The 7,395-nt window shown below is 35.7% G+C and overlaps 1 non-coding gene across 1 annotated transcript; it reads right to left on the reverse strand.

The window, feature by feature from the left end:
• Nucleotides 1-2,751: 2,751 nt before the first annotated feature.
• Nucleotides 2,752-2,833, reverse strand: Trnas-aga. The gene has a single exon. It is a non-coding gene; the product is annotated as a tRNA-Ser (tRNA).
• Between the last annotated feature and the right edge of the window lie 4,562 nt (nucleotides 2,834-7,395).

Raw genomic sequence — 7,395 nt, forward strand, 5'->3', positions numbered from 1 at the left:
CTGGTGTGGATATTTGACATCAAATCAAATTTATTTCACATTCATCAAGATGCTCAGTATACAAAGATTTCAACAAAATAGATTGAAAAAATTGAAATAAAATTAACCAAATCTTCCCAGTTCGTTCTGTTAATCCTGGTTTACATGAGGTTAGTTGGTAGTTGAGTTGATTTAATTTTTTTTCTGTTTGAAAAATCATTTGAAAATAATTCACCTCTAAACACAATTTGCATTGTACGAGTATTGCAATCTTCAATCACACTAAAAATCTGGTGTGGCGCACACCAGCTGGTGACAGGACAATAACGCTGGATACACACGAGATCTGCTATCTCTAAATAGTGAATTCTATTTAATATAATCAACAGTTTGCAATTGAATAATCACATTTTCTCGAATTTCGAGCTTATTTTCAATTTTAGGTGAAATGTTACTGAACATTAATGTAGGATTTCTATGCCATCCTTTCCACTTGAAATTTCTCGTTTAAATTGTATCTGAAAGCTGATAATTGAGAATCTAAAATCAAACTTTGCGTAGATGGGGCAGTGCTCCTGAAATTTTTACAGATATGGGAATTGTTGCAGTTGATAGAGCTTTCAATGACTTTTCAAGGTATGAATTTGATCAAAATCGTTGAAGCCGTTTTCGAGAAAATCGCGAAAAACCCTGTTTTTGACAACATTTTCGCCATTTTAGCCGCCATATTGAATTTCATTTGATCGAAATTGTTCGTGTCGGATCCTTATAGTGTAAGGACCTTAAGTTCCAAATTTCAAGTCATTCCGTTAATTGGGATACCTACTTACGCTATTGTTTCTCTACGGTATGACATTCACTTATAATGGTGGAATTCGTACAGCAGTCACAGTCTGTTTTGTGGAGGAGACGTTCTGGTAGATATCCATATTGAATGAAAACTACTTGTTATTGTCAACGCCATTAAATTTATTTGAGATACTTATCTCGCCATATCCGTTTAGCCAGCCGTTTAGTCTGGATCCCCGACTGATCGTCCTACCATATGATAATTGCTCAAATGAAAAATGCAGGCGAGCGAAGCGAGCCTCTGATCTCATTCTTGGACGATCCAGTCGGGGTCCAGGGGGCGGAGCCCCCTAGCTAGACGGATATGGCGAGCGAAGCGAGCCTGACGGCTAGTACTTTATATTTGCTAAAGCATTGCTGAATGATCAAACGCTCTTCGATCTAAGATTTTTCCCAAATAAAGTCTTGCTATTTCATCTTGGAACCATAGGTTTATATACAGTATGTATAAATTATTGTTTGCAATATACCATGAACGCATAGGACATGAAACCAATTTATTCCACATCCACAATGCAAACTAATGCAAATCCCGGCCCGGGCAAGATATTTATCTCGGGCCACTCCAGTGTTTAGGATGGACACGTTTATTTTTCGGTCCCGGCTGTCTAAAAAACAGTCGTTAGGTCTTGTCAGAGGCCCTGAAATTGATTAGTTACGACCTGAGAACTCTGATACCAGACCTGAGCCAGCCAGGTCACTCGATATTATTATTATAATGCAAAATATACTAACATTACTTAACGAAATAGATTTGGAGAAATGTAAATGAAGTTAAAGACAACTTCTTGAGTCGAATGTTTCTCCTGTTAATCCAGGTTTAGACAATGTTAGTTATTAGTTGAGTTGTTTCAAATTATCTATTCAGTTGGAAAATCTAATTGAGTATATTCAGAGACAAGGATAATATAGGTACTTATAATTACTTAATTAGGATAATTACTTATCCTTCATCTATGGTATATCTCTACCTCTGAACACAATTTGTATTGTACAAGTATTATCATCCTCAACTCTAAAATATTTAACAAGTAGTACAAACAATATTCACATATTGAACAAGTAGTATGATATCCGCTTTTCCCATAACAGTGGAAATGGTGCAGCATCCACTTTCTGTGTTGTTGTGGTAGATATCCGTATTGGATGGAAACGGCCAAAGCCACTTATTCATTAAAACAATTTGAGATACTAACTCCGGTTGACACACCATTAAAAATCTCTGATAAAGCTTTTAGCTTAAACAGTGAGCAGCAGAGTATATAGTATGGGTGAAACCCTACGGTTGGCCAATAGCTGTTGACCAATAATGGTTGAGCTCTACTTTCATTGGTCGAGACAAGACACGCCCAAGTATTCCAAATATGGTCATGAGAGCCCGCTTTGTATAGTACGGGCCCTGTAGCTTTGCCTATCGGCGGAGGGCCACTAGATTAGAATACTACCCATTCAAAAACAGCAACCTCAACTCTGTAGGGTGCTTCCTCCATCTAGGGATCTAGGCATTCTGGAACATGTTTTTCTAAAAGTAGGAATCCGCGAACCATATCTTGCCTATATGCCGTTTCAGAGTCAGAGAGGCAAAGCTACTATAAAAGTGTGTGTTCGGTAGTGTAAGTGACTCAAACCAAGCTTTTGACAGTGATCATTCGAGAATGTAGGATACAATGAGAGATAATTTGGTCCTATCATTCCACTCCTCATCTTATATCGCAATAAATTCCATTGCATTGGTCCTATTAATTGTTATCATACAAAAAGTATATCTTAGCTATGGTGATATGTGCAGGACTTGTATCACTTGAGTGATATGTACTTAGAACAGGAGAAATTCATGGGAAAATATGAATTCTTTGAAGAAAAAAAATTGGCATGCTATTCACTGTACTTCCTTATAAAATATATCTTTCTATAAAAAAATGACGCAGTCGGTAGGACTCGAACCTACGCTCCCAGAGGGAATCTGATTTCTAGTCAGACGCCTTAACCACTCGGCCACGACTGCTTATATCACTCGCAACAAATCTCTGCCAGTGATAAAATGAATGCATAGATTTGCATAATATTATAGACGCGATGATCGCTTTCAAAAGAAACTGATAAATATTTGAAGAGTGACCTTGCAACTCGATTTCGTTTTTTATTTTTGGCCACTCAGCTCGGTGACTGAGTTGACATAAATTTTTCTGAAAGCTTCTAAGATCAGCGAACTGTAACTGAGTTCAAATTGATGTGAGCTGGTGAATGTGCATGTGGGTGCGGGCACTAGGCCTTATTGGTTGTTTGGCATTTTTATTATCGCTCATTGAAGTGTTCTATTTGCATTGTAGTCGGCAATCGCTTTTCACATTATGATGAAATTGTAACGCTATGATGGAGATAGTTGTTTGAAAAAGAAGCCAAAATAGCACTTGAGTTAGTTATAGAGTTTAGTTATAGTTAGTTAGTATAGAGGAATCAACCGTGATGATTCGATGCCAAAATATTTCCGATTCTTGTAGTATGATTATAATTTATGTAGTAATGTCATATTCTATAAGAAGGCCTATATTGTCAACATTTTTATTAGAGGATGAAGTACTTTAATAAGATCTTTTTCTGAATTCAATTCTCTGTGATTATTCTTGTTAACTGTATTTCATTCCATTCTGTTTGAAATCTCTTATTTAGAGTTCTCTAATCTCCTTCGATTGAGAGTTACTGGGGAGGATATTTTGAGTATTCTTCTCAAAGAATGGACATTGATATGTTCAAAGATCCGTCAATGTATGTAGATGCAAAACAATATCATCGTATAGTGATACTCTAAATTGCTTTTCTTCATAACATGAACAGTGTATAATATTATGTTTTAGTTTATATTATGTAGATTCACATGAAACTTGGCTGTATTTTAAGCTATTGCTTATAAGTGTATAAGCCAGTATATATTGTAATCTAAATAAATAAAACACTTAATTAATCAATATCTTGAGCATCTCCTATTCAATCTGTCTTTTGATAAACTTGAGTTTAGCTACTTTGAAAATCTACACTTTCCTCTAAAAATTAGCCTCTCAATTGAATGTTTGGAGCGATTAACTGCTGCTGTAGAACCTAGAGCTTAATAAAATCTATAATTTCCTCTAAAAATTAAACATCTCAATGGAATGTTTGGAGCTATTTCCCGCTACTGTGGAACCTAGAACTTAATAAAGTCTGTTAAAAATCTTAGCAACTCGAAATCAACAGTTCAATGAACAGTTTGAGACAAATCTTTGCCTGCAAATCTCAATTTCTACAGGACGTTGACTTGGTCTATCTGAATGACATCGTCTTAAACGTTTCCTGGACCTACTTACCAGCTGCCAATCGCCATAGTAAGAAGCAATTAGTGATTGATAACGCTGTTAAGGTCAATAAACTCATGCCGAATATTAGCAGAGGTCAACCAAGGTCATCTTTAACGTTATTTTCGCACAGAAAAAGGTTATTCAACTGATGGGGTTAGTTTTCCACCGGAAGAGTTTGGCTAATTGCTTCTTGGTAAACTGATTTATGAAATAGTTAATGGATACGTCAGATGAAATTAATCTTGATTCAGGTAGGTTCTGCAATAAAATAATTCAATTATTGATGAAGTCTCTGTAGGTCTACCAATCAATCATCAATCAATATTCAAATATCATAAGAAATCAAATCAAGTTGACATCATTATTAAAATAAGTCAATAATAATATCGAGTGATCTAGCTAACTCAGCTCTGGTGTCAGTGTTTTCAGGTCGCAACTGACCAATTTCAGGGCCTCTTGTCAATGCTGGAAACAGTGTTGTTCAGCAGATTTAGTTGATTATAGCGTTTATAAAGATGAGAGTTAATCTACGAGTATTTTGTATATTGTATCTCATGTTCATGTCCATGAATGCTTAGCTATTTTGTTAGATGAATGGTTAATAATTCAAAAAATTAGAGAAAATTATCCTTAATTCAAGGAACTTCACATAAATTATCATTTCCATAGCAAACTACATGCCGAACTTCGTTGTGAATATAAAATGTTGAATGGCTTGAAAATGCAACAGTTCAACTTGGAAATAATTAAAAAAATAACTTTTTTTGATGACGCTAGTCAAGTTCTAGAATATATATATTACGATTTTAGGATTTTACAGTATTGAAAGAATAAGACTTTGATATTGTCAATACCACTTTTATTTATTCGAAAATTAATTCATAATTCAGTATCAGGTTTTATGGTAAAACCTACCCATCTTCAGCTGAACTAATAAGTTTGTGTTGTTGTTGTTGTTACAAATAAAAGTGGTATTGACAATATCCAAGTCTTATTCTTTCAATTATGGAGAAATACCACAACATCTCATACAATACAATCAAACTATTTTACAGTACTTTACTCTCTTTCTCTCTTTAGACGAGTCCTCCATCCTTGTCTGTCCTCCCATTCACCATATCTTAAATTTCTCATTACCATAGCCTCATCCACTTCATCCCTGAAGACCTTCTTGATCTTCCTCTCCTCCTTCGCCCCAGCGGACTCTGTTACTATTCCAATCCATTTACTGGCACCAGCTCTTCTGGCTTGACCATACCACATCAACCTCTTGTCTTCTTGTTTTTGAATAGAACTTATTATAATTTAACACTAGAATAGAATAGAAACTAACACTAGTACTCGTGTGGAGCGCTTTCGGATTTAAAAAATAGTTCAAAAACGAATTATTAACTAGCAGATCGTCATGGAGAATGAAATAGACGAGAATTGAAAATAATATTCTTCGTCGCTTCAAAAATTCAAATTGAAAATGACCCAAGTTGGGGTCGAAACTAGTCGTTGAAATATTCCAATGTTTTCAAAATAAAATGTATTACACGTTTTTTATATTCTCTTCTTTCATACGGTGTTATATTTTGGGGCAATTCAACTCATGCAATACATTTATATTTACGATCCAAAAGTGGGCAGATGGAGTGATGGTGGGTGAATCTATTAGAGCAAGTTGTAGAGATTATTTCAAAGAGTTAAAGATTCTCCCACTACCAGGTGTTTATATGTTGGAGGCTCTTTGTTTCATTGATAAGAATGAAGATAGGTTCAATACAGGAGAGTTGTTCCACTCATACAATACCAGATATTGACAAAACCTCAGAGACGACATTCATCGAACTAGAATGTATGAGTGGGGGGTGAAGAGTGCAGGAATTCGGCTTTATAATTCATTGCCAACACGCGTTGAGGCTCTTACAGGTGAAAAGTTTAGAATTATGGTGAGGGAGGAGTTGTTGCGGGTTTGTCCTTATTCCAGTGAGGAATTCTTTTTACATTATGGAATGCAGAGATTGACGACTTAGATTATAATTGACAAATCCTTATACCCCTTTCATAGGTGGTCAGTGGGATGAAAAATGAAATGAAAAAAATTGTTTTTATTAATTTGTAAGAAAGTAGCCCAGGTAAGTGAAGAGTTTTTTTTGAAATTTCTGATATTCTGAATCAAACATCGAAATCTTGTTTGCTATGAAAGGGCTACAAAATGAGATACGTATTTCGCACGTGTAAGATTTGGACTTGGATGTGTCCTTCAACATACTGAACCTCCGATTTAGAAGCTGAGAGAGAGAGTAAGCAGAGTTGCAAGTTGCAGGTTAAAGTAGGATAGAAAGGAAAGAAGAGAGTATCACAAAAAGAGTGAAATAAAAAGCCAGAGAATCGGGATTGGTTGGAGCTGGAAGCAAGCGACCTTCCAGCCAAAAATTCAAACACCTGAGAGGTTAGCTCACTTGCTCACTGGCCGCGAATACTATGCAACACTGTCTCTATATCTGTATTTGGCAGATGTAAATCTTGTTAGCCTATATAGTTGAGAATGACGCCCGAAAATTCGTGACTAGTTTTGCAAACCGGTTGGCCATGTTGCATCTATAAAACTACTGTAGAACTATACATAACTATAGTGATAGTTGAATGGTAGGATGGCGGCAAGGATTTGGGCGTTGGTATAATTTTGGAGGCAGCTGTCTGTTCCAGTCGGCCCACGGATGAAATAGCCAACCGAGTAATAATAGTGACAAACAGATCAGTTGCTGAACTGGAAACAAGAATTTTAACATTGAAATATTCTCTTGTTAATTGAAATATAAATTTAGGATATTGATGTTGCTTTCCATGACGAAACACTATATAATAACTCTGTTGTAGTTCAGACGCTGTGTTACTTGTAAATATTTGAAAAAGCACTTACTTTTGTTGGAGTATTGAGGAATGCATTTCACTCCTGAAGAAGAGCTTCATCAGCCTGACACCATAAGAGCAAGCGCCCCTGGTGTCAGGCTGATGAAGCTCCTCTTAAGGAGTGAAATGCATTCCTCAATACTCCAACAAAAGTAAGTGTTTTTTTTCAAATATTTACAAGTATCACAGTGTCTGAACTACAACAGAGTTATAAATTTAGGGATAAAATTTAGAACGGATCTTTAGAATTATCAAAATAATGATGATTCATCAGTATAAATTCCAGACGGCCTTCGACAAGAAATTAGCACAGTAATGATGACTTATAATTATCACA

Source organism: Nilaparvata lugens, chromosome 12 (assembly GCF_014356525.2).
Source record: "Nilaparvata lugens isolate BPH chromosome 12, ASM1435652v1, whole genome shotgun sequence".
NCBI classification, from domain to species: Eukaryota; Metazoa; Arthropoda; class Insecta; order Hemiptera; family Delphacidae; genus Nilaparvata; species Nilaparvata lugens.